Consider the following 25,663-nt stretch of genomic DNA (forward strand, 5'->3'; position numbering starts at 1 on the left):
GGTGTGTTATATCCTCCATGCTGTAGGTGGTGCTGTGCTGCTGTGCCACTGTGCAGGTAGAAGTGGAGACCGGATGGAACATTGTTCCTCAGCAGATTTCGCAGGTGTCCACAGGGGAACTGTGTTCCAATTGGACACTGTGGCCCTGAGTGACCTTTGGCAGACAACTCTTCTGCGGCTGGCACACATTGTGAGATGCTAGTGTAGAGAGATGAACCACGCTGGTCAGAGACAGTGATTTAACCTCAGGGAAAGGTTCCTGCATGAGGAGGGAAAGCGTAGGGACATTGTTGTAAACTCTGCTGTTCACCTGCTGAAAGACTCACTGCAAAGTTACTGCTAATTTTGAAGAGCAGCTTGTGCCACCACTTGGCCAGTCATCCATTCCTCTTGCAGATGCAGTGCCATGAATGTAGGCCATACCTATGTGTCATATTAGGTGCTGAAACACACTGTGGGCTGCCAACGTTAATTTATTTGTGTTTGTACCACCATTGTTATTATTATTATTATTATACAGGATTTATATAGCGCCAACAGTTTGCTCAGCGCTTTACAATATAGTGTTACTGAGTTTGCTAGTTCAAGAGTATCTGGATCTCTTACTGCAAGTGTGTGCTGCAGGTACTAGGAAGCCTGTGATTGCAGATTTGCAACCGCCCTATTGACTGTTTACTTATAACCCTTCAATACAAGTACCTTTTTGTACTAACTCTTTTAAGGACACTGTGTTTTGTTCCTCCAATTTGGGTACCAACTCCTGGCTCCACCCACATTCAGAACCTGTCTATGATGACTATGGTGCCAAGATCATAAGACTTGCTTAAACACCCCTCCCCCACACCCCCATAGATCCAATCATATATTTTTTCAATACAGTTTTTTTGTCCAACATCTTCAGCCCAAGCATGTAATATACATGGTCCACTTTCTCTTAACCTCTTTACTGCTACAGGTAGGTTCTACATGATGCAGAGAGCATATGTGATCTGATGACTGAATCACAAAGACAGACCGCATACTGATCATGTCAACATTTTATTCAAACTTTTTAATGAAAATGCTGATTTCATCAGTGTACAGGCAGTTTTTGTGATTCAATCTTCTATGGGAAGTGTGGATGAGCTTCATCTTAGTTGCATCTGCTCTGCTTGGACCCCGGCATGCTATGTAAAGTTGTGAACAGTGATTTTTTTTCTGTCTCCCTACAGTAAGATGATGATATCGGTACCATTCTCGGGATCATTGTACCATGAATGCAGAGCCCTAGGAGGTGAGTCCAAGGCACCCTTGACACTCACAGGAAGCAGGTTAAATGACGCTGGGTGTGGTGTTGGGGAGGAATTGAGTGCTGAAGCCAGATGGACACTCTATATTTTTACAATTCATAGACTACTATCTTCATGGCAGGATCTACAGTATCTATCTGTAGCATCCTCCTAGATAGGTTATAGGTTTAGATAGATATATTTAGTATGTATTTCAAAAGGTAAATTTAGTAGGCACACTGTATTCATTATGGCTGTGATTGTTTGTTAGGTAAAATCATAGTTTGCTCACTGTACTCAATGAAGCTGCATTCTGCTAGTCAGGTCTACTCAGTGTTGCCAGTCATCTGATGCCAGTCTGATGGCTCCCTCTGCATCCAGAGAGCTTGAGTAGTTTCTGGATGATACAGTAGGTGTGGAGCTATGCAGATGGCAGTATGAATATATATACAGCCCTGGCCTATCCCAGAGAGGCAGACTCTGATGGCATGCTGGTAAACTGTATATATGTGGTGAGCACACTGAGCTCGGGGTCTTTTCCTGAATAGGAATAATCCATCCTGGAGAGGGCATGTCTTCTGTTGTCATGAGGTCTCAGGTGGGCTACCTGAGGATGTCGATACTGAGACCCTGAAACTAATCTTGGGGACCTTTGTGCTTTTGCCGCTCCTCTGGTGCTAGAGAATCAGCTCTGGGTCTATTTAAAAGGGACACCATTTGGTGTCCTTAAGAACTTTGTTCATCTAATCCTCTACTTAAAGGGACTCTGCTCTTATGGCTCTAAAGAGATTTACAGTTACCTACTACTACCACTACTACCACTACTACTACTACTACTACCTTAAATCTGAAGTTTACTGTTTGCTACAAGTATGGACTTTATTATAGCTTGTTCTGAAGAATACCAAAAGTCCTCAAGTTGACAAGTTGAACATAGTTATTTTTGAAGTATCCCACCTAATTCCTTCAACCCTATCCAAGTTCCAAAAATAAAAACAACAAAAACAACACCTCTAGACTGGTCATTGAAGAAACGTGTGAAGATCAGTCAACTATCTATCTATCTATCTAACTATCTATCTATCTATCTATCTATTTTTCCTTCTTTCAGTTAGAACTATTACTACAAACTTCTGTTTTCTTTTAGGATTTCACTTATGTACATCTACCTTAGAGGTATGTATATGTATTAAAATGTAATCAATTCTCCAGTATATAAAATAATATTTGTCTTGTATAATGTTACCCGGCCAGATTAGGGATGATGGTAGGAGGATAGTGTTTTCACAGCCGCATAGCATGGCATGACATTACAGACACTGAATGGACTTGTTGTGAACTGAACGTTTTGTAAGATTGCCTCCAGTGTTGTGGCTTCTGAAACACGCAAAGCGCTGATTTTACGAGTTTGGAGCCTGTGCCACTCTTTTAGGATTTCAGTAACAATTGTTCATTTTTACAACAAAAACACTTTAGGAGAGACTGAAATCAACCACATAAATCTGTGAGCTGATGCAATTCTGGAAAAATACATTTCTAGCAGAGCGATATTTAAAATGCTTTTAGAACAATTTAATGTAATTAAATATGAATAACAATCTTATTGTTTAATAAAAGCGTTTCCAGAATTGGCACCAGTCTGATGTGTACATATTACCAATACAGATACCTGAAGATATATTGTATTAACAGTAATTTAATTCATTCTTTGCTTTATTAACTTTCTAAAACAAAACGAAAAACACATAATAACTGGTGTAGTATTAAATGATGATTTACAAAGCTGTCCCCAGACCCACACTGAGCAGAGTGGGGTGAAGACCTCCCTCAAGGAGGAACCTAGGAGAGCTTCCCTGGGCTGTAAAACTCTGTCAATCTGAGGTCTGATAGGTCACTGTACCAACCTGTAGGTGCTCCTGCATGACCAAAGATGTGCAGGCTTCTAGGAGTGGTGGAGATGCTGCTCTGTTCGCCCCTTTTGTTAAGGTGGCCCTGTCTTCTTTTCTCATGAAGAATTAAAATGATATTACCTAGAGTAAAACAGTGTTTTTTTAATTTATAGGTATTTATCACTGCATTGCTGAAAACCTTAACAGTCACTCCTGGTCACATAAGTAACTCTTGCACTAAAAAACAAGAACTATGCATTACATTAGGGCCCTCTGCCCACACAAATTTTTCTTGGGATATTTGGGATACTTAGTGTTTCCTAGGATCCCTCCAGAAGGACCGAGGTATCATCTTCATCTAGCTGCCGCCAAGAGAAACCATGAGTAAGGTAAGTCAATTTTATATCTTTTTACCTCCAGGGGATTGTTTTACACTTTAATGCAGTGATTTTATATGGAAACAAGGGGCCATGGTGTAATGAAAAGACCTTGTTTTTTTTTAGTACAAGATCTGCTTTAAAGCAGAGCCGCAGGTAAATATACAATTTTATTCCACTTACAATATCTACTCCTTAGAAACTGCTAGTATAACTGCCTGATATCTGTCTTTATATTGTCTTTCCATAATCCTCTGTGTTCTGCACCTCCAGTCTAAGTACTGCAAGTGTGATCTCTATAATCGATTCACTTGTGACAAGATAGCTGTAACTTACAGTCTCAGAAGAATTAACAGACAGTGACTCGATCCAAATGACATCTTGCAAATTGTAGAAAGCTTTAATCGAAAAACTGTGCAGATCTTCACAGATAAACATCAGATAGGTCAAAAAATCATATTATGCCTTTCTCCAGCAATTACATTTGCTCAGAACATAAGCTAAATACACACTAAAAAGATGATGAGACTAGCTATACAGAGCATCTCCTAACCACAGAGTGAGGAAGGGACTAAACTATTTAAAGTCAAACAAACAGCAATGCGTGATACTCTGCATAGTATTTATAAGACTGTGACAAAAGAGTTATACACTGTGATCAAAACAGGTTCTTTGCCACAATTATGTCAATCACTGAGGCATTGTTGGCTTAAGAACAAGGTGTTTGGAGACTAGAAAAGCACAGGAAGCTCATTGGTAGTATGTTGATGCTTTTCATAGTTATTATTATTATTATTATTATACAGTATTTATAAAGCGCCAATAGTTCACTCAGCGCTGTACATTACAAAGGGGGACAGAACATGTGACAGAACAATACCAATACAATGCAAAACATGAGGGGATCGAGGGCCCTGCTCTTTCGAGCTTACAATCTAGAAGTTCAGTAAGCAGGCGTTTTATTTTAATAGTGGTGAGGGGTTAAAACCCCTGTTAGGTTGGTACTGCTGTTTAAATCCCTTCTGGGAAGATTAGCTGTCTTGATTTTACTTGGTGATCAATGTCATCAAGAGTGAAAGTGAGAGGCAATTCTAAATTATGAGTTGTCAACGGGAATAGGCATGGCAAATTAAATGTCAGCTTTTCATTATCCAATAAAGGGTTTCTCTTAAATGCCAAACATTCTGCAAATATTTTGAGTAAATTAACTTAAGTGATACGAGAAAAGCTGATGGGTGCTTTGGAAGGAACAAATTAAATAAATATACACTTTTCCTAAATAAAACCAAATTGAAAATTTCACTCCAGTTTTTTACTGTCCTACTTTTTGTCTTTTTACATAAAGAAGGAGTATGAATAAAACTGCATTGCGGTCACAAACTTGTATCAAGGATTTGTAAACTATAATTCTAATCCATTCTTTTGACCTCTATATTCACAGTCTTTATCATCTTGCCAGTAGTAAAGTAGCATATTTTGAAGTTTCCAGGGTTTTTATGAGCAACATATCAATCTAGACAAGTATTGTATTTCATAAACACTAAACTCAGGGGCACTTTCTGAATGTTTCATAAGGTTGCGTGAAGAGAGATTAGAGAGTTGTGTTTCAGCATTGCAAAGTTCTGAAATTTAGGCCCTTTCACAGGAACATTCATATTGATGACATACACAGCTTTTTAAAGATAGCAACGGTATGTTCCAGCATCATGTTAACAAGATTGCAGGATTATGGCAATCTGGTATGAAACACAACGAGATTACAAGATGTTACTGCCAAACATCTAAATGATATGGTTCAAACATAAATCTTACACTCCAAAAATGTAGAGAGAGCTTCAATAGCTAAATGGTTAGCACATCTGCCTGGCAGCACTAGGGTCGTTGGTTTGAATCCCAGCCACAGCACCACCTGCCTGGTGTTTGCATGTTCTCCCTGTGCCTGCATGGGTTTCCTCCAGGTACTCCAGTTTCCTCCCACACTCCAAAGACATGCTGTTAGGTTAACTGGCTCCTGTCTAAATTGGCCCTAGTATGTGTATGTATGAATGCAAGTTAGGGACTTTAGATTGTACACTCCTTGAGGATTAGGAACTGATGTGAACAATATACATGTGAAGAGCTGCCTAAATTGACAGTGCTATATAAGTACCTCTAATAAATAAATAATAGTACAGTTAAATACACCCCCCCCCCCCGTGCCTGCCTGGTAAAACACCTTCCTCCCTATTCCCACAATCTTTATTGATGATAGGAAATAATCCCAGCCATATCCTCTGCACCCGTATCATATTTATTTCTAAGAATGAGTGAGACTCCTGGTGTCCTCCAGCCATCCAGGATTGTACAGTTCGTCCTAGGAATTAATGGGGTTACAATCTACATGTATAGTAGGAAAAGGAGCTGGCTGTAGGTATTTTCTTTGCAATGGGCTGTGCAATTCCAGGCAGGGACACACAGTGAACATCGCTAACTCAGGAAGGAAGGTGAATATTTTATCAGGCCGGTTGCACTCAGAGGGATGGGAAATTTAATTAAAGGAAAACTGTACTTAAAGCAGAGCTCCACCCAAACTGGGAAATTCCACTTTAAGGCCTCACCCTCCCTCCTCTTTACCAAATGGCACTTTTGTTTGTGGGGGGGGGGTCAGGTACATGATTTTGACAGGTACCTTCTCCCACTTGTGCTCTGAAGTGATCACGCATGCACAGTGGGCACCCGGCAGTGATGTCGCAAGCTGTCACAACTGGGTGCCCACAGTTGAGATGCTGGCACTGGGGATAAAAGACCAAGGGCAGGAACGGCTCGGATGAGCACATCACTGGATCCTGGGACATGTGAGTCTAATAAAAGTCAGCAGCTACAGTTTTTTTTATCTGCTGACTTTTAATAAACACAAAAATGACTGGAGCTCCCCTTTAAAGTACAGTTGTCCTTTAAGTTCCAGAAAACTACCCCAAAATATGTCAAATTTGAAAGGCCATATCTACTTTTAACAATTCTCTTTTCTATATGTATGTAAAATGAAAACCTTTTTCTTTTTTTAATGTTTATAGGTAGGTCCAGTGAATAAACCGTCTTGTGGCATGCAGCCAGAATGATGAGTTTTAATAGTGCAGTGTCTAGGATTAGAACCAGATACTGCAAGCGATGTGTTTGTTCCATCATGGACTTCTGGCAGTTCAGAATCCAACCGGACTTTCATAAAGTCAAGACAGTCCAAATGAAATTGTCTAACAGAGTCTGTGCTGAGTGTTCTCTCAGTAGGAGGTCATCCAGATATTTCAAAATGGGAATACCTTGCAAGCTTAACAAGGCTAGCACTGGTGCTAGGACCTGGATGATTACTCAAGGTGCAAAAAGAAAAAAAGGTAGAGCTACAAACTGATAGTGTTGTGTGTTAAAGCAAATCACAGGTAGGCACCTTGGACCACCCGCCATACACATGGGGTACCTATACTATGCCATGCTCATCAATTCCCCAGGACATGGCAGAGTCCACTTTCAGGGATAACTTAACCTTAAGGCGGACCTACAACTTAGAGATAGTTGTACACTGTGTATACAGAACCATAAACTGTATTTCAGTTAACTCTCTTGTCCCCTTGTCAATGCACAACTTCACTGTATCTTGTTGCAATTTGAAGGGACATGCCGAGCCTCTGCACACTCCAACTGTCCAGCGTATCTCTGTTACCTCTCTCACAGTAAAAGAACCAGGACCCGCCATGAACCTAGCCGGAACCTCGTGAGTGCACGTTATCAACTCTTCTTCTGTACTTAGTAACTAGGTAGATTGCCTCTGTGGTGCTGATCCGCTCCTGTTGCTGGGAGAGAGTGCTGATAGTGACCCCCTTACTGCTAGATGGCATCCCGCCTGCCCTACTTTATGACAGAATGCTTGTTCTAGCTTCCGTTACCCCGGTAACCACTTGCTTAGCATGTTAACTCTTGTTAGCTGCAGATAACTATGTCTGATGTGCCAGTTACTTTTATACACCCCTTGAATAGCTTCAGACCAGACATTAGAATGCTTCAATGCTTTGCTGATAAAACTCAGCAATAACAGTTCAACAAAAACACACAGTCTTTTCCCTAACTATTCCTTAACTACAGCAGCTGCCCCAGCATACCTGCACAGTTAAGAGTCCATACAAGACAGAGGCCATAGTGCTGGAATCCAGATAGTGGTGTCTTCAGGGCAGACTGCAAGTCCCAGCAGTCCTCCTCCCTACATGATGACCAATCCAGGATACAGGCCCCACCGTAAGACCAGTGACTGCAGCTGTGGCTCCAGGCCCCCAAGCCCCTTCAATCCCTCCGACTCCTTGAATCCAGATCCCTGTTCCTTATATATGCCACAGGATCAGACGACCAGACCCAAAAAGCCTGCCAAGAAACAATCAGGAACAGTAGCATAACAGTTAACTCCTTCCTTCCCAACCAGGGCAGCAAACTGGTATAGCGTTACCCTCTTGAGAGCCGCTGAGTTTTTGGGTCCACCTAAGCTCAGCAAAGACAGGCAACATACCTTTTCCACGCTCTCATCCAAAGTCAGTAAACAGTCCATGAGCTTGGTTTTTGTTGTTTTATTAGGAGTCAACAACTTGGGTGGGGTTTAGGGGTATATGGGATGCTCAAATGGAACTGAACAACTTTAAGGACAAACTTCTTAGACAAAATGGCAAGAATCCAGCAAACAGAACAAAATGGATCCTAGGTTCTCTACTTCTTCAGGAATGGCACTACCCTTCTGTCAGATTAGCACACAGTCTTTGTAAGGAGCACTTGGTCCCCATAATTGAACCTCCTCAGACCCCAGATGAAAATCTCCTCATCCACTTGGCTGTCTTGAGAGTATTCCAGGGCAAGATATTCTGAGACACACAAGTAATGTAGTCCCAGGGAGAACTAGCTGGATATTGCACCTGACCACCCTCTCCCTTCTTTAGCCCAGGGAGTGTAGAAGTACTCACACTGCCCTGTTCCTGTAGTTTTAAAGGTTGAAGCTACTTTCAGGCCTTACACTGGGCTGGCTTCTTTCCTGTTGACAGGCTGTCTTTCCCTGATAGACTTTGGGACAGTGGAAGTCCTTCCATCCCGCTTCAGCTTGTAGGCAAACCCACTTCCAGGCTCCATACCAGCAGCACTTCCTCACTCTATCTTCCACCCGACTCCCCTTCTGACCAGGCTCTCTCATATTTAAGAGATGACCTAGCTACCATGCCAGCCCCCCTGCCTGGGGATTGCAGATCAGCCCCTCCTCACCCCTGCCCACTGCTACTAGAAACTTCTTCAAGTTTCTAGAGCAGAGGGAGGTATCAGAGAACTGGCCTGCAGAGCCTTCCAGCTTTAACCTAAAAAAACCTCACTGACTCAGTCCCAGGCTGACTCATACCCAGGCTTCTAGCAAGCCTCTAACTAAACACAAAAACCTATGTTACACTAGAGGGCATTACCATGGCTAACACTAACCATAGGCAACTTGCCTACAAGGTGTCTGGGGAACAACAAAAACAGAGCCCAGTGCCTGAAGGTCACATTACAGGCTAGCCTTGCAATCTTCAGTCAAGCTATGGTCTTCAAGGCAGCAACATGGATCAGCTGACCCAGAAAGCTTCAAACAGAGCCCAGCTTAGCAACTGAATCTAAGGTCTTGATTGAAGAAAATATAGTCTTGATAAAAATAAAAACATCTAAAAATGGGTGGACTTTTCTCCTAAGAAAAAATATTTCCATCCTCCTAGGACACTCAAAAAAACTGAAGCATTATGGGAATATGAAAGGTTATATTTGGCTGGCCACCAGCTTTTTTGTTTGCCAATGTCAAATTCCTCCTAGAGGCAGCAGCATAACCTAGTGGTCTCAGATTCAATTGATCTTGTGTCCCTTGTTTGTCCTGCCAGAAATCTTTTCAGTTAATAACTTCTTGTGTTCTATGCCTGAGCTGTATTACTATCAGTTACATTGCTCCCAGATATATCTGCAGTCTACAGACCCCCCACGCTATATTATGGAGGTGAGGGGAGGTGTTTGTAGTCCTCTCCTATTGCGAAAATGCTGCTTCTTCATAGGTACAGTATGGTAATGATTACTGTCATGCTAGGACAGAAAGCATGTTACTGTCAGGATCACTAGGTGAAAATAAAGAAACAAAGCCTGAAAACCACATCTAAAGACTGGTAAACTTCAATATATAAATGTTTTGTTCTTGGCTTCAGATATGGTTTAAAAGAAGGCAACCACCAATGCTCTGTAGCACATCAGCAGTTTTCTGACCTCAAACACCAGCCCTAGACTGAATGGAAAATAAACTAATTTCATTGAAAATCCCAAATACATATTGAAGAGCTATGTATTTTCTCTTCACTAATTAGACCTTCATCTCATATCCAAGTAAAACATAAAGCAGTGGTATTATGTGCAGATTAATTAAAACATTCTTCTGGTGTTACATCAGATTCAGGCACTGGGAGCATCTCCTGGTACTAGTAGCCACGGTTACACTTTAATTATTGAATGTCCACGTTTGGTTTTATCAAGAGCGAACAGGAATCTTGTTTTTTGCTCGGATGCTGGAGAGGCCAAGGGACTTATTACAGAGTAAAACTTTTAATGTTTTTCCTGTCAACACATTCATCATTGCAGCTGCCAGCTCCAGCTGAGCACCAATTCCCGGGCCTTTTGTTCCTGACACATCCGTACTTGGCCAGGATATCTAGACATTGTGCTATAGTGTGTGCTGCACACAGATTATCACAGGTACCCTTTTCACAAATCCCATTATTGTTCACATAGTACAGAAGTGACATCATTACATCCCATGCCTGCTGCTGACTAATGGTTAGGGCCAGAAAGCTTTTGAAAATATTTCGTCTGTATCCAATGGAAATAAATGAGCTTGTGATGTGGATCAGGCAGTCAGGGCTACAAGAAGCTTTAGGTGAACAGCAGCCATGGGCATGATCCCATCCCCATGATGTATTAATTTTTTTCCACTACAGGGTACTTAAGCTAGCGTCTATAAACTTCAAGGTTTTAAAGAGACATGATTATCAAAATAAAAATAAAGCACAACATTCCTGTTTATACAATATTATTCTTGCTTTAATATATTTTTAAATGTGTATTATTGATATACTGTATATAAATTTAGCACATAAAGTCCCATAAATTGTAAGGGCATTGCACATTTTACATGACATTATCTTTTGCACATTTTGTTGAAAACTGCATCATATCTGCTAATTTGTAGCATCCATGGCAATAAAATGGAAAAAAGAGGCAAATTGTACCACAAAGACTGCAGTTCTGCCCTGAAGAATTGTGAAAAAAAATCTGATATGGCTGCATGTCTTACAATTAAATATAGATGAAAAGCAAATTTATTTGAGTTGGCTTTCTCAGTCTTGCATAGGAACATATATTTTATTTGACTTTTTAGTTGTGTGGAATGGGGGGGGGAGGGGGGTAGGACATTCTTGGAAGTGTCCAATGCTAAACATCATTCAGAAGACCTGGATCTTTCCCAAAACTGAGTTTGGCTGTGCAGGCATCAAGGCAGGTTAGTATTACTTGCTTTCTTTCAGGGATGCCTTCTTTATTTTTTATTTTTTTTTGGTTGTTGTTTTTTTTACACAGTGACATGGTCACTATGAGAGTTAAGGTTAAATGTTAGTCTCATGATTAGAGTTAAGGGTCAAGTATAGTGTTGTGGGTCAGGTATACATGTATTAAAAAAATAGTGATGAAAATGAATGTGTTGAAATTTCTAAAACAGCCAAGGCAGCCTATAGAAAATGAAAATAGATGTATTAAAACTAAAGTGAATGTAAACCTTACTACAGTAATAATGTTAATCTTTCATATCCCATAATATCAAATCATATACCATGACACAGTATGATGTAACACACAAGATAAAAAAAACATGTACTTAGTAAAAGATTTAATCAAGAACAACCACAGCTGCATAACATAACATCTACATCTGAAACAAGATGTGATTGCAGAACTCTGCCCATACAAATGTACAATCTAGAACTGAGAATCTGGTCTTGTGACTTAAATGGCATCATAAAGTATATTACACATCTTAAAACAATAGAGCAAGACAAGTTGTTTGACATCCTACACCATGCCAAGTAAGAGTGTAGACATCTAGTGCCTACGTGCCCTAGGTCGCTTGATAAAGCACCTGCTCCTTCGGTGCCAGACAGAGATGGTATCAGGTGAGTTCTGGCAGTGGAGCCGGCATTCCAAAGAGGAGACAATTTACATTCCGTGCTGTTGCTTAGTGGAGCCAAAGAAAATAAGCATGGGATCCAATTCATTGCTTCTGGCTCCTGCTCGCCTGACCCAAGCCTGCTGCTCTCTGTGCTCTTACCCTCTTGGCTGCCCCTTTCTATGTTTTTAAACTTTGATCCATTTGAGCTCTGGTCCACTTACTGTGAACTCACTGGATATAATTCATTAGTGAAGGTAATCTCAATTACATTGAACCTACAGGCCAACTGCCATAATTAGAACAAGTCAACTTTATTACAGAAACTTAATGATACCTTCAGTGAAGTCAAGTTTAAACAAGACCTGTAGAAAATGAAAGGTTTTGGTGAAATCAATTATGTTATCTTCATCTAAGTCAGGATTTCAAAGACTTAAAAATTAAAAAAATAGCCCTGGGTAGTCTGTGTGGCATGTATGTGGTGGAGATCGAGCTGAAGCGGGGGATTTTCTTACACCTCTTGTCCAACACCCTTGGTAGTGATGACAGGGAGTGTGAGGACACAGAGTGGCATGAGGGCCGGTGTAGCAGGTAGCGCCAGCTGGGGATTGCAGGAAGCAGATGACCGTAGATTACTAGACAAAAACAAAGAACTGGAATACAGTGACACTTGCTTGGCAAACAGGAGTGCTGCCAGGACACAACCCAAAAAGTCCTCAGCAACCAGGCAGCGAGGTACAGGAACATCAGGCAGAGACAGAGTCAGGATACAAGCTAGGCAGCAATGCAAGACAGGAGCAGCGTCAGAACACAAGCCGAGGTCACAGTAGGCATGTAGAAATCCAAGGACAGGTCAGGGGCAAGCCGAGTCGTAATCAGGTAAGCATGTATGGCGGGTTAAGGATCGGTTAAAGCAGGAACTAGCTGATGACCACTCAGCCATTCATCCATGTCAGAGTGCAGCTTAAATAGGCTTCTGATGCCAGTGCCCATATGTGTGCACGTGTGCATGCGCAAATGTTTTCTGCACATGCTAGTAAATTTGGGCGAATGTGACAATGCCTGTTTTGCACTGAGCTTTTTCTCAGAATTATGAGCATGCACATACTGTACGTATGAGCATGTTCCAGCCTTCTCATTCAAACATGTGCTGAGGCTTTCTTACACAGTGCTTAAAATGTATACATTTGGATAGAGTGGGAAATGGTTAAAACCCCAGTGAGTTCTCTTTTTTTGTTGTCTATCTCACTTCCTGTATCAGAGAAACAACAAGAGGTAAGGAAATCCTGTGGAATTATGGATAATGGTTAATGGTAATTCTCCCCAGTAGGGATAGAAAGCGATGAAAACCCTAACAGACGTTTTTATAACCCTTCTACGGTCCATCCAGAACTAGAAAAATGTTTTAGCTGTAGACAAACTTTAAATCTGGCCCTTCACCACCTTGTACAAAACTACTAAAAAATTCTGACTTCATATACACGTTAAGTGCTGTGAGCGCTTGACCTCACTGAGAACCATTCTTGAATGCTATAAACCAGAATATGAGCCTTCAAGAGACCTTCCAAGTTCCAATCAAGAATTAAACACCAAAGATAATGGATACCTATTAGGGACTTTTCCACACTTATGCCAAATATTTGGTCTATGACTTACACCAACATTCACTTCATGTTGTGTTTGTGTTCCACAGTGACATAAGTACAATAGTTCCTAATGATTTGTTGAGCTGGTTATTGGTTTGTCTTAGTTGTTTGTTCACTATGTTGCTGTTATACTTTAAAGGCAATAGTAGGTGCAAAGGACTGTCTGCCAATATCGTGTTTATACATCTTTTGTTGGATATTCTACTGGAGAGGTCATGAGCCCATCTTCGCAAGGTGAAAATAATGACTTCTCGCTCTTCTCTCATCAAGCCGAAGGGGGGTCATAATCAAAACTCAAAGAAGATTGGAGGTGGAGCTTCTGCAGGAAATAAAGCCACATCATTTTCCATTTTATTTAACTAATTTAATTCCCACTACAAAATGTTTAGTTCTGCCTAGAGATAGCTTAGATATTTAATGTACTCGTGTCTTATGTATTTTTTATGTATCTGGACTGCATTATGAGCATTTGTTGTCTGAAAGCAAACCTATTCATTGTAAATGGACAGAAATGCACCATGTTCACTTTAGAGGTGGCCTCACCAGTGCTTTAAATGACCTTTGTCATTCGGTTGATGGAATTGAAGAAAGTTATCCCTGTATAAGAGTCATGACTTGAAGCTTACACAAGCCTTGAAAACTGTCTCTCTGCCCCCATGTGACAGGGCTGGGTACCAATGCAGCCAATCACCATCAATAGTCCTGTCAAATGTAAGAAAGGGGAGTGGGTGACATGGCCTCCATACCTATAAATACATATTTGGTCAAATGGAGTGTAAGTGGGCCAAAGGGAAGGTAAGTATTACCAGCTGGTGGAGTTGCCACTAAAGCAAACTCGTTGCTTTGTCCTGCTTGGGCAAAGCACAGGTTCACTTTAAGGTCTGTATTCCAAAGATCGGTAAATCAGAAATATACAGTATAACTCTTTCATGAAAATACAAAGCTTCATGGAACTAATCTCGTGCAAATCCCAGGCTTAACACTGCTTCAGGTGTCAACACTGGGATAATACTTTGGAACAAATTTGTTCCTGGACAGAGCTGGAGTCTCTAAAAAATCCAGTGTTCATCAACCTTACAAATATTAAATAAAATTCTATGCAGTCAGTTAGAAAAGTTCATTTTATTCTGGCTGTTCCATTAAAACAGATCTATAGAGCCCTAATATAATGCATGCATGTACTATAAATACAGTATTTACAACTTTTTTCATGCAAAAAAAAGTAAAAAATATTGTAAACACTGGTAACATTTTAAAAAATAAGTTCGGACACGAGATTAAAATGTAATTTAAATTTAATTTAACCTGGGTTGTTATATCCCACATGAAAGAAAAATATATTTGAAATATATTTTAAAAATATTCTTCTCAAATATATTGACATATATTTGAAATACTACAATTTTGGCCATATTCAATATATTTCATTATATATATATATATATATATATCAAAATACATGAAAAATATTTTTAAAAATATATATTTTTTTAATATATTCTTCAGATTTTTTTTAACATACAAAAAAGGCATTTTAATAGATATTTTTACATATATTTGTAAATGCATTTCAAAAATGTAGATTAAATGTATTTTTAAAGACATACAGTATATTTGAAAATGTATGTTTAAAACTATTTTTCACATATTTTGTAATAAAAAGGCAGTTCAATATACAGTATATATATATATTTATTGAAATGTATTTTGAAATATATTGAATACGGCCAAAATTGTAGTATTTCAAATATATGTCAATATATTTGGGAAGAATATTTTTAAAATATATTTCAAATGTATTTTTCTTCCATGTAGGATGTACATTTATATTTTTTGTATTTTATATTTTTTGTGAAATAAATGAAACGTGCAGTCCATAGGCACAATGGGACTGGGTTTGGGCCATGTATGGAGCATATCAAAGCCTAAAGGAAGCATTTAAAACAAAGTCTTGAATCTTTGAATACTTGACAAAAGGTGAAAATGGTTTCTTTCCTTTGATTTAAAGTGGTAGTAAAGCTGTATAGTTATGTTTTAACTACAGGTAAGCCTATAATAAGGCTTACCTGTAGGTTCTGTAAATATCTCCTAAACATGTACCATTTAGGAGATATTTGCTTTTGCAGCCGCTGGTGACATCACATGCGCAGGCAGTGCTCTGAAGGAAAGGCATACCCATTCCTTCAGAGCCCTCTACCATAAACAGCGCAGCTTGGCCATTCAAAGGAGCCTGCAAACCTGGAAGGAAGACCTGGTCAAGATGGAAGCCTGTTCAGTGGTGACAGCGCGCCACTGGAGGCTTCGTTTTAAATTTTCACATAATATGCTAGTATGTGATGCATACTAGCACATCATAACTTTCTTTGCAGAGGAAAAGTTTTTCTTTTTACTTAGTTTTAAGTTTACTACTTTACTATTTGCCTCCTCCTCCTCCACTGCCATATTTGCCACCTTTTTGGGGGGAGTGATACTTGTTTTTGACAGGCACCCGCTCCCACTTCCAGCTCATTTTGCTGCGGCGAAGTGAGCCCCCTTTTCCCTCCCAGAGTCTCCTGGGAACTTTCACAGGTCCCAGAAGACTGCCAGAACAATTATGAGGCGCAGCTCGACTTGGTCATGCGCAGTGGGCACCAGGCTGTGATGCCGCAAGCTGTCACACAGTTGAGATGCCAGCACCATGGAGGAGAGATTGGAAGAAGGGATGGTGCGGGTGAGAATATCGCTGGACTCTGGGACAGGTAAGTGTGTTTATTAAAAGTCAGCAGCTACAATTTTTGCAGCTGCTGACTTTTAATAAACACAAAAACTCCGCTTTGTGGTGAGTATTTACAAGCTTGAGGGCAGAAGTCTAACAGACTCACATACAGAAGACTTTTCAATGGACTTCAAATCATTCTAAGGCCAAGTGGAATTTATAACCTACTGTACCTAAGAAGTTGGGCATTGCTTGAATTTCCTCCATGGAATCTTCCATGGGATGTTGGTGCAGGACACCCAAACCACCTTGACTGCCTTCCAATGCATTAATAAAGGACAATTAATGACTTAGCTTCAGGCAGACACTGATGGGTTGTATCACTTGATGGAATCTAATACATTATCTCTCAAGGAATCCAGTAGTAAGATTGTTCCTCAATACCTGTGTATATCCTCCCTTTTTGAGAACACTAGAAAAAGGTGTCAAGTTGGACTGCTTATTTATTTGATATACCCAGAGGGACAACCAGAGGAAGCCACCAAGATATATGCTATGTATACTAGATATGCAAAGCAACAGATCCCTGGGTAAATTTACATTTATTGAGGTCTTTGGCATAAAAGAACATGCAACACCATATTCCCTCAAAATCTGTTCTGGTTCCATAGAGACTTTCTGCAGAAGGGCTAATGAGTACATTGTCTCTTCAAGCAAAGAAAACATGCACATACCATTGCCAACATTAAATAAATTTGACCAGGTACCCAACCTCCCTTGTCTCCTCCTCCCATGCTCGTCTCCAGGACTTCTCCAGAGCCTCCTTCATCTTCTGGAACTCTCTACCTCAATCTATCCAACTATCGCCTACTCTGTCCACTTTTAGGCGATCTCTGAAAACCTATTTCTTCAGGGAAGCCTATCCTGCCTTCAGCTAATAACAGAATCTTCTATTCCTCCTATCAGTTCATCCCCCACAGTTATTACCTTTTGTACCATCAGCCCCTCCCTCTTAGATTGTAAGCTCCAAGGAGCAGGGCCCTCCTAACCCTCTTGTATTGAACTGTATCGTTGCGGTATTGTCTCCCTTTATATTGTAAAGCGCTGAGCAAACTATTGGCGCTATATAAATCCTGTATAATTGTGACGGGAGTCACTTTGGGTGGGGGGCCCATGGAACACAGCCCCCTTTGGAGAGGTAGGGAGACCCCTGTCTCAGCTCCCCATATCCCTATTATGTGTAAGTCACCCTGTGCCTGTTACGGGTACAGGGTGAAATGTCCTGCTATTGAGTAGACATGAATAGGTGGGGTGTGGGGGTTGTTCATTGTTTAATGCCACTTGGTTGTCCCATTGTTCTATTGTGTGTCTTGCTTGGGAGCAAACTATTATGGGATGTATGGGTTTGTGTATTGTCTACTGCCACATGGTGAATCCCATTGTTCTATTGTGCGTCTTGCTTGGGAGAAAACTATTATGGGATATATGTGTTTGTACTGGCTTGGTGGGGGGGGTGTTTCCGGTCGCCCTTCCCCCTTATGGGACGTCCTGCTGATGTGTTTCCTGTTACTGGGTGTATTTCCCCGCCCTGTGTATATATCTTGTGTCTGTGATAAAATAAAGCAGTCTATTTCCTGTTTTAATACAAGTCTGGTGCTGTCTTGTCTTGCATGGCCAGCGGTGGTGTCCGTGGATCTGTGTTCGAACAGGGAAGTGGGAGTCAAACGGAAACACCCTAGTGCAGTCGGGGTCCAGTTCCGTTACAATAATAATAACAATAATAACAACATGGTAGAGATTCTTACTCTGGAAGTTGCATATTATAATCCCCCCTTAAAGGAGAAGTTTGGGGTATTGGTGTGATACTACACCTATCCAACATTGGCTCTAAGGACCAGAAACCATAACCGCTGATCGCTCAGTTCTTAATCTGCTCAGAGAGAAGAGCAGTGTCAGTCAACGCTCTCCATACTGCCTCTTCAGTGGTCACTGTGGTGCTGAGCAGGAGAGGGGGTGGGATGCAGCTGTCTTCATCTTTCAGCTGCAGCACTGAGAGCCAGAGACAGCTGTCAATCAGGTAGCTGTGGTCAGGATCTCTCCAGAGTCTGGAATGTTTCTGTGATGTCAGCTGATAGTGGTCATTAACCCAGGAGAGCAAAAGTAAGTGCACTACTCCTGTGACCCACAAGAAAAGTATGGCCAGAAAAGATTTGGCCATACTTCTCTTCTAAGGAACCTGGCTGATCAGATTCCTGAGATATTAGTTTTTCTGAGAAGAGACATTCTCAGAGAAAATAAAGTATGCCAGCAGTGCAACAGTCCTGAAAATGCCCCATATGCACAGAGACTTGATTTAGTTGAGTAATTGTGGGTGATGTGTGTTTGGACAAAATGCACAAAAGATCTGATGTCAACTTTTTTAAAACTCATGTAATAAAAAATAGAAACACAACTTATTTCATGACATCATCCAAGTGCTAAATGTCACTCCTGTGCTCTATGATGATAACCATTTTGGTCTACATGTGATGACAAAAAAACAGCTGAAGACAGAGAATCCATCAGAATATTAGACAATGAATTATTCAAGGGTTATTCTAGTACCTTGGTTGAACCTTTACCCCTTTGTACTGTATCAGGCTTCCAAACAATCATGAGCATGCTTCATCCAGATTTGTCTCACTGCAGCAAACACTAAAGAACAAGCCTGAAATGAAAGACCATTTTGTTGCTTTTAAAAAAAAGATATTCATGGTCATCGACCAGCTTGAAAGGACACAAGGTATGTCTTCTGAAACCAACCTGAGACTAAATAAGATTGCCTTAAACTATGCCACAATCATGCCACAAGAGTTAAGACTTAGATATGGAAATGGATAAACCACCTGTACAGAGAACTCTGTACTGGTCTGTACAGAGAGTGTTTGTGATGGAATTTTACTAACAGAGTCATTTGGCTTTCAAGTTAGCTCTGCAGACAAACCATTTACAAAATGTGTTGTTCTCTCAGTAGTGAAGAACCTATATGATCCCTTGGGTTTTGCAGCATCCATCCTCATACAATGGCAAATCCTACTGAGACAGCTATCAAATTAAAAAGACTGTGACTCTCCACTATCAACTGTCAAACAATCAAAATGGTAGACCTAGAAACAATCTCTATGTGCCCTAGATGGAGTTCACATACCACATGTGGTATGTCCCTGGAAGGTTCCGTGAAGTGGCAGAGTTACAGTAAAATGCAGAAAATGCATCCCTGTGTGGACATTCCTTTATTTTTACATATGTCTGGCCAGGAATGTTTTGAGCAGGCCTCAGAAAATGTAATTTATTAAAAAAAAATGTCCCATAATGTAAAGTCGATATCAATAACGTTGCCCCAACATTTTTATGTATATTGTAATGTGTTGTCTGCCCATTAAAATGTAATCAGTGCAACAATGTTATCATGCAAAATAGTGTAGTTTAACACACAAGAACACATTGCAAAAGTCCAGGAAAGTATAAAAGGTCCTTGAAAACCTTTAGAAATTGAAACAAAAATAAATAAATGTACTGCCATAGTTGTAACACCTTCCTTAGCCTTAGACTATCCCTACTAGCTGTCAAAATTATTTTAGAAAACATAAACATGCCATATAAAAACTCAAGGAGTAGAAAAGGTTAAAGGTTCCCATGTGTCATGTAGTTTAAAACTGAGAATCCTACAAAAACTTGTCTGCCTTAACTTGTCATTACTCTCTTTATCTGTAGTGAAAAAATAACAAAGGATCCCAATGTTCTTCAACTGGAACCTTTCACCTCCAGCACAGGAATGATACAAGGATCAGTTCAGTGACAACCAGAGACCACACCCAAGGATTTACATGTGCGTTCCACTCAGGTAAAAATAAGGAGACATAAGTCAATGTAGTTATACTTATTTTATAGTATTATCTTATAAATTTATAAAAAGGTGTCTTGTTACTGTAATGTAGGAAATGTAATACAAATGTAATCAGGAATGTTTATACATTTTTTGGGGGTGAGTTTAGTGTCACTTTAATGACTTGACATGGTGTGGCATTGGGCAGGTATCTTAACTGCTGCTAAAGATTTTTCTCATCCACATGTGAGTCTTGAAAAATCAAATGGTGGCCCAGGGTGCAGTGAAACCCAATCAGATCAGATTATTCTAAACAGGCAGTACATTGTTTCACCATGAGGAACAAGGGCCTCCTTTGCCCCGTCCTGCTGTCTCTTTGTACTGCTCCCGTATTGTCCCAGAAGGTTCTCAAAACTCAGGGCAGATGAGAGCCATCTCTCATTCCAATTCTAATGAGCACTTCTGGGGACAAAATGCATACTTCTTTTTCTAGAAGGAACTAGTCTGCATACCTGTGTACCGTGACTGTCGCGAGGGCTGCTGTGTGGTGGGCACTCCTATGCTCTGCACAGTCAGGCAACATGCATTTTCCACACTTGCATCCACAGTCAGTGAACAGTCCATGAGCTTGGTTTTGTTATTTTATTAGGCAAAATAACTTGGATAGGGTAATAGGGATTATGGGATGTTCAGTTTGGCTTGAGTCCGTGAAGGGGGCACAACTTCCTTCTTATATGCAGAAACAGTTCCTGAACTGTTCTTTTCCTTAAAGGTCTTTGTAGATCAGTAGCAACAGCCATTTATGGGTGAGGAACTCGCAGCTCCTCAAAACTCTTCTTGCAACTATATGTAGAGGTTCCTCCTCTGCCCTGTAGAACTGCTCCCAGCTCCACAGTCGCAGACATTACCAGCCCTACTGACTGCTCAGACGTTTTCCAAGGACAATGATAAAAGACTGAGCACAATGCTGTCCTTTGAAAGCTTTCTACATGTGGCAGTCTCTCCCCTTGTGAATCCCTGGTGTGCTGATGTACTCACTCTGTCCTCTTTGCTCCCACTGCTCCCAGGTCTTGTTCCCATTCATGCTGCATTGCTGAATGTATCATCCTGAGTCAGCCCAAGCCCAGCCTGGAGGCTGGCCCCCAGACCTAGAGGACCCCTTACTGGCACCGACCGATCTCCTCAGCAATTCATCTTCCACCCAACTCCTCTGTCAGCCTGGCTCTCCCATATTTATGGGCCGGTCCACCACTTCAAACCTGGGATTGGCCAGACTCTCATACACATGAAGATCAGGTCTCCACCCCCTCCTGCCTACTGACTTCTGGAAGGTTATATGGTCCTCCAGGGTCAAGAGGAGGCAATAGAGTCACAATTTGTTAAGTCATCCAGCTGAACTGAAGTAACTCAACCTCAATCACAGACTCACACAGTTACCATGAGCCATACACAGTGATTTTACCTGCAATACACTACACTATTCTAGCAACACATTAGAGGGTGCTACATCTGATTATCTTAACTGACCATGGAATCATATTAAAAACTATGTAGTTCATTGCACTTTTAAATAACTATGTATCCAAGTGAAATTGTGTTTGCTGTCTGTCAGAGTAAAGTGTATAACATACTTCTGAAAATTTGACCAAAGAAGGACACCTCAAACTGGTTTCGTCACACTTTTCACTTGCATTCCAGTTATATACATAGACTCAGCAGACTTTTGGAAACAGATCAACACAAAACAGAGCAGCCATGGACACTGAGAGCCAGTAATGCATGTCTAAGAGCTTCTAGCCAAGTATATAACAGTTTCAACTGTGGAACAGCCATCAAGCAGCATATTGTTTTAAAATTAGGACCTATTAAAACTGCTGCACATAAGAAATTATTAATCATTCCTCTTTCCTTGTGACAGGGTAAGCAACAAATGAACAGAACAATACCCAACACTCTCCAAAGTCTGTTCAAATGCATCTTTCATGGAATGGAAGAGGTGAAACTCCAGTTGTGTCATGGATGCTGAGTAGGGTTACCACCTTCTCCTAATAATATTGGTTAAAAGCCCATTTCTACTTTCAGAGGTCACATGACTGTTGTCCTTAGCACTGAGGCTGCTTCTGGAGCCAGTCGTGGGCTCCAGGAATGTGCAGGATCAGTAGAGAGCATTGGATTGACAGCTCTGTATCTACTAGGTTCACTTCTGTCCTTCTGTCATATCCTACATAGATTGCAGCACCCAGCATCAATTTTAATCATTCTGGCTTACTAGTACTAGCATAGACTTTCCAGTGAGAGTAATTACAAATGGTATGGTAAGTGGACATAACTTACAATGGGAAATATGTTTTTTGATGGAACAATATGCAGACATGGTCCTGTTAAGGGGCCTATAGAGATAAGATAAATACCCACTATGGTCGTTTACAGCGGTAGCATTCAACAATTGTATATTTGTAAGTGTAGCACCCCCTAGACAGCTAGGGGGAGCTAGATTCTACATTTTTAGATGGAGGCTGAGTAGCAGCCTGTGGAGATAGTCAGAGGGAGGTCAAATTCAGGTCAGAGCTAAGAGGCTCTGCAGACCAGCTCTCTGAGACTTCCTCACGCTCTAGAGTTTTGGAAAAATTCTAGCAGCAGTGTAAGGGAGTGAGGAGTGGCTGGTCTGCACTCTTGAGGGATCCTGACCAATCCCCAACAGGAGGCTTGGCATGGGATCAGGACAGCCCTTAAGAGTGACAGAGCCTGATCAGCAAAGGGAGAGCTCGGGTGGAAGATGAAGTGAGAGGCTGGAGATCAGGGGTCTGGTAGGGAGCCCATATGGGAAGGGGCTCATCTATAGGCAGGGAAGCTTGGAAGGAGGGAAGCTCTGGACTTCACTGGGCCCCAGAGCAAGGACCACCAATGCAGCAGGGAAGGAGTGGTCCAGCAGAAAGCCTGAGAGCTGCCACCGACCCATCAGCTCATAGGAGAAGGACTGAGTGTGTAGACCTGCACCACCTGGGCCATTAAGGGGAAGGAGCACTCTTGTGGGAAACTGGATTAGCTATTACCCAGGACTGTTTTCCCTTAAAGTGACAGGCACTGGATCCCCTGCCCAAGGATTCACTCAGAACAGCTGGATACAGGAGTATCTAGGGTCTGGGGTGGTACAACAGGAGGTGCTGGCTAGCTCTCCAGAAGAGAAATTTTTGCTGTAAAGACTTCTACATTGTTCCAGGAAGTTTGTCCTTCGTTGCCATTCCCTTGGGCATCCCATACATCCCCTACCCCATTCAAGTTAAATCACCCTAATAATATCCAAAAAACAAGCTCAAAGACTGGTTACTGTCTCCTGGATGCAAATCTGTATCGAAAATGCGTGTTGCCTGGCTGTGCAGGACTATAGGGGGTCCCAAAACTCTGGTGACTCATAAAGGGGTAGTGCTAAATAAGCATTCGTTGACCTTGGCGGATACCAGCTTGTTGGGCCTGTGACAAACACAGTGCTCGGCCCCTGCCCTTCTCATCAACAAAGGACAGATCAATCTCACATGACTCTGTCACGTATGTAACAATGCCACTCTCAGCTGCACCCTGCATGAAGATTTTCCAGCTTGCTGGACCACAATGTAGGTGCCGCAGCCTGAGAGCGATTATCACTGGGTTAAGTTACTAAGCAATTAACTCTTTAAACTTCTACCACCACCCCTTTTGACTGAGAAGGAGGAAACTCATAGTCTTATCAATAAGAACTATGATTTTACAATAAACATCTTCAAACACGCACTGTCACCACAGACAGGTACACTATATTGCCAAAAGTATTGGGACGCCTGCCTTTACACACACATGAACTTTAATGGCATCCCAGTCTTAGTCCGTAGGGTTCAATATTTAGTTGGCCCACCCTTTGCAGCTATAACAGCCTCAACTCTTCTGGGAAGGCTGTCCACAAGGTTTAGGAGTGTGTCTATGGGAATGTTTGACCATTCTTCCAGAAGCGCATTTGTGAGGTAAGGCACTGATGTCAGACGAGAAGGCCTGGCTTGCAGTCTCCACTCTAAGGTGTTCTATCAGGTTGAGGTCAGGACTCTGTGCAAGCAAGTCAAGCTCCTCGGCCCCAAACTTGCTCATCCATGTCTTTACAGACCTTGCTTTGTGCACTGGTGCGCAGTTATGTTGGAACTGGAAGGGGCCATCCACAAACTGTTCCCACAAAGTTGGGAGTATGTAATTGTCCAAAATGTCTTGGTATGCTGACGCCTTAAAAGTTTCCTTTGCTGGAACTAAGGGTCCAAGTTCAACCGCTGAAAAACAACCCCACACCATAATCCCCCTCCACCAAACTTTACACTTGTCACAATGCAGTCAGGCAAGTGCCATTCTCCTGGCAACCACCAAACCCAGACATGTCCATCAGATTGCCAGACTGAGAAGTGTGATTTGTCACTCCAGAGAACATGTCTCCAGTGCTCTAGAGTCCAGTGGCAGTGTGCTTTACACCACTGCATCCAACACTTTACATTGCACTTGGTGATGTAAGACTTGGATGCAGCTGCTCGGCCATGGAAACTCATTCCATGAAGCTCTCTACGCACTGTTGTGCTAATCTGAAGGTCACATGAAGTTTGGAGGTCTTTAGCTATTGACTCTGCAGACAGTTGGCAACTTTTGCGCACTGTGCTCTTCAGCATGCTCTGACCTCACTCTGTCATTTTACGTGGCCTACCAGTTCGAGGCCGAGTTGCTGTTGTTCCCAGTTACTTCCACTTTGCTATAAATATCACTAACAGTTGACTGTGGAATATTTAGTTGCAAGGAAATTTCACATATGGACTTTTTGCACGGGTGGCAACCTATCACAGTACCACGCTTGAATTCACTGAGCTCCTGAGAGCGACCCATTCTTTCATAAATGTTTATAGAAGCAGTCTGCATGCCTAGGTGCTTGATGTTATACACCTGTGGCAATGAAGGTGATTGGAACACCTGAATCCAATGATTTGGAGGGGTGTCCCAATACTTTTGGCAATATAATGTATGTTCAGAGATTTGTAATACATTAGCACTCTTCAAGAGACAAGGATTCTATAGTTTGCATCAAAAGCCTTAGGGACAGTTTTAACACTTTTCAAAATAGGGTTTAATGATGAAAATGTCAAAATGAAAAAAGGTGTTACAAAGAAATAAAGAAACCATAAAGCAAGAGAGAATTAAAAGGGAGTTAGAAAGAAAGAATACTTGTGAAGTCCTTGGTTTTAGCAGAGTCCAATTGTCCAAGCAACAATGGTGCATTGACTCTCTCAAGTCCAGTTAGGTGTTCCTTGGTTGATGTTAAAACGAGAGAAAACAGGTCCTGTCATTCCCTTTTTTTGTGGTATCAAACAGGTGTTGACAGAGACCATCTGACCAATCATCCGTTTAAGGGGAGGGTGCTGGTCACCACATTAATGACCGAGTCCCAAATAAAGTTTCTTATAAGTATTCATATTTCTGAAAACCTACCAATTAGTCTAGGTTCACACCTATACATTGCGTTTTTGGTTCTATAGACTTCAATGGAGACGCTGCAGAAAAGCATGTAGTGCAGTTTTGATGCATTTTTTATGCGTTTTTGATGCATTTTGCATTTTATCCTACCCAGCAACAAGTTGAAAAAAAAAGAAAAATGCATCAAAAACGTGGCACAAATGCATGTGCAAAAATGCAAAATGCACTGC

This window comes from Staurois parvus, unplaced genomic scaffold (genome assembly GCF_062004578.1).
Source record: "Staurois parvus isolate SC_StPar_1 unplaced genomic scaffold, SC_StPar_1.0 ptg000160l, whole genome shotgun sequence".
In the NCBI taxonomy this organism is placed as follows: Eukaryota; Metazoa; Chordata; class Amphibia; order Anura; family Ranidae; genus Staurois; species Staurois parvus.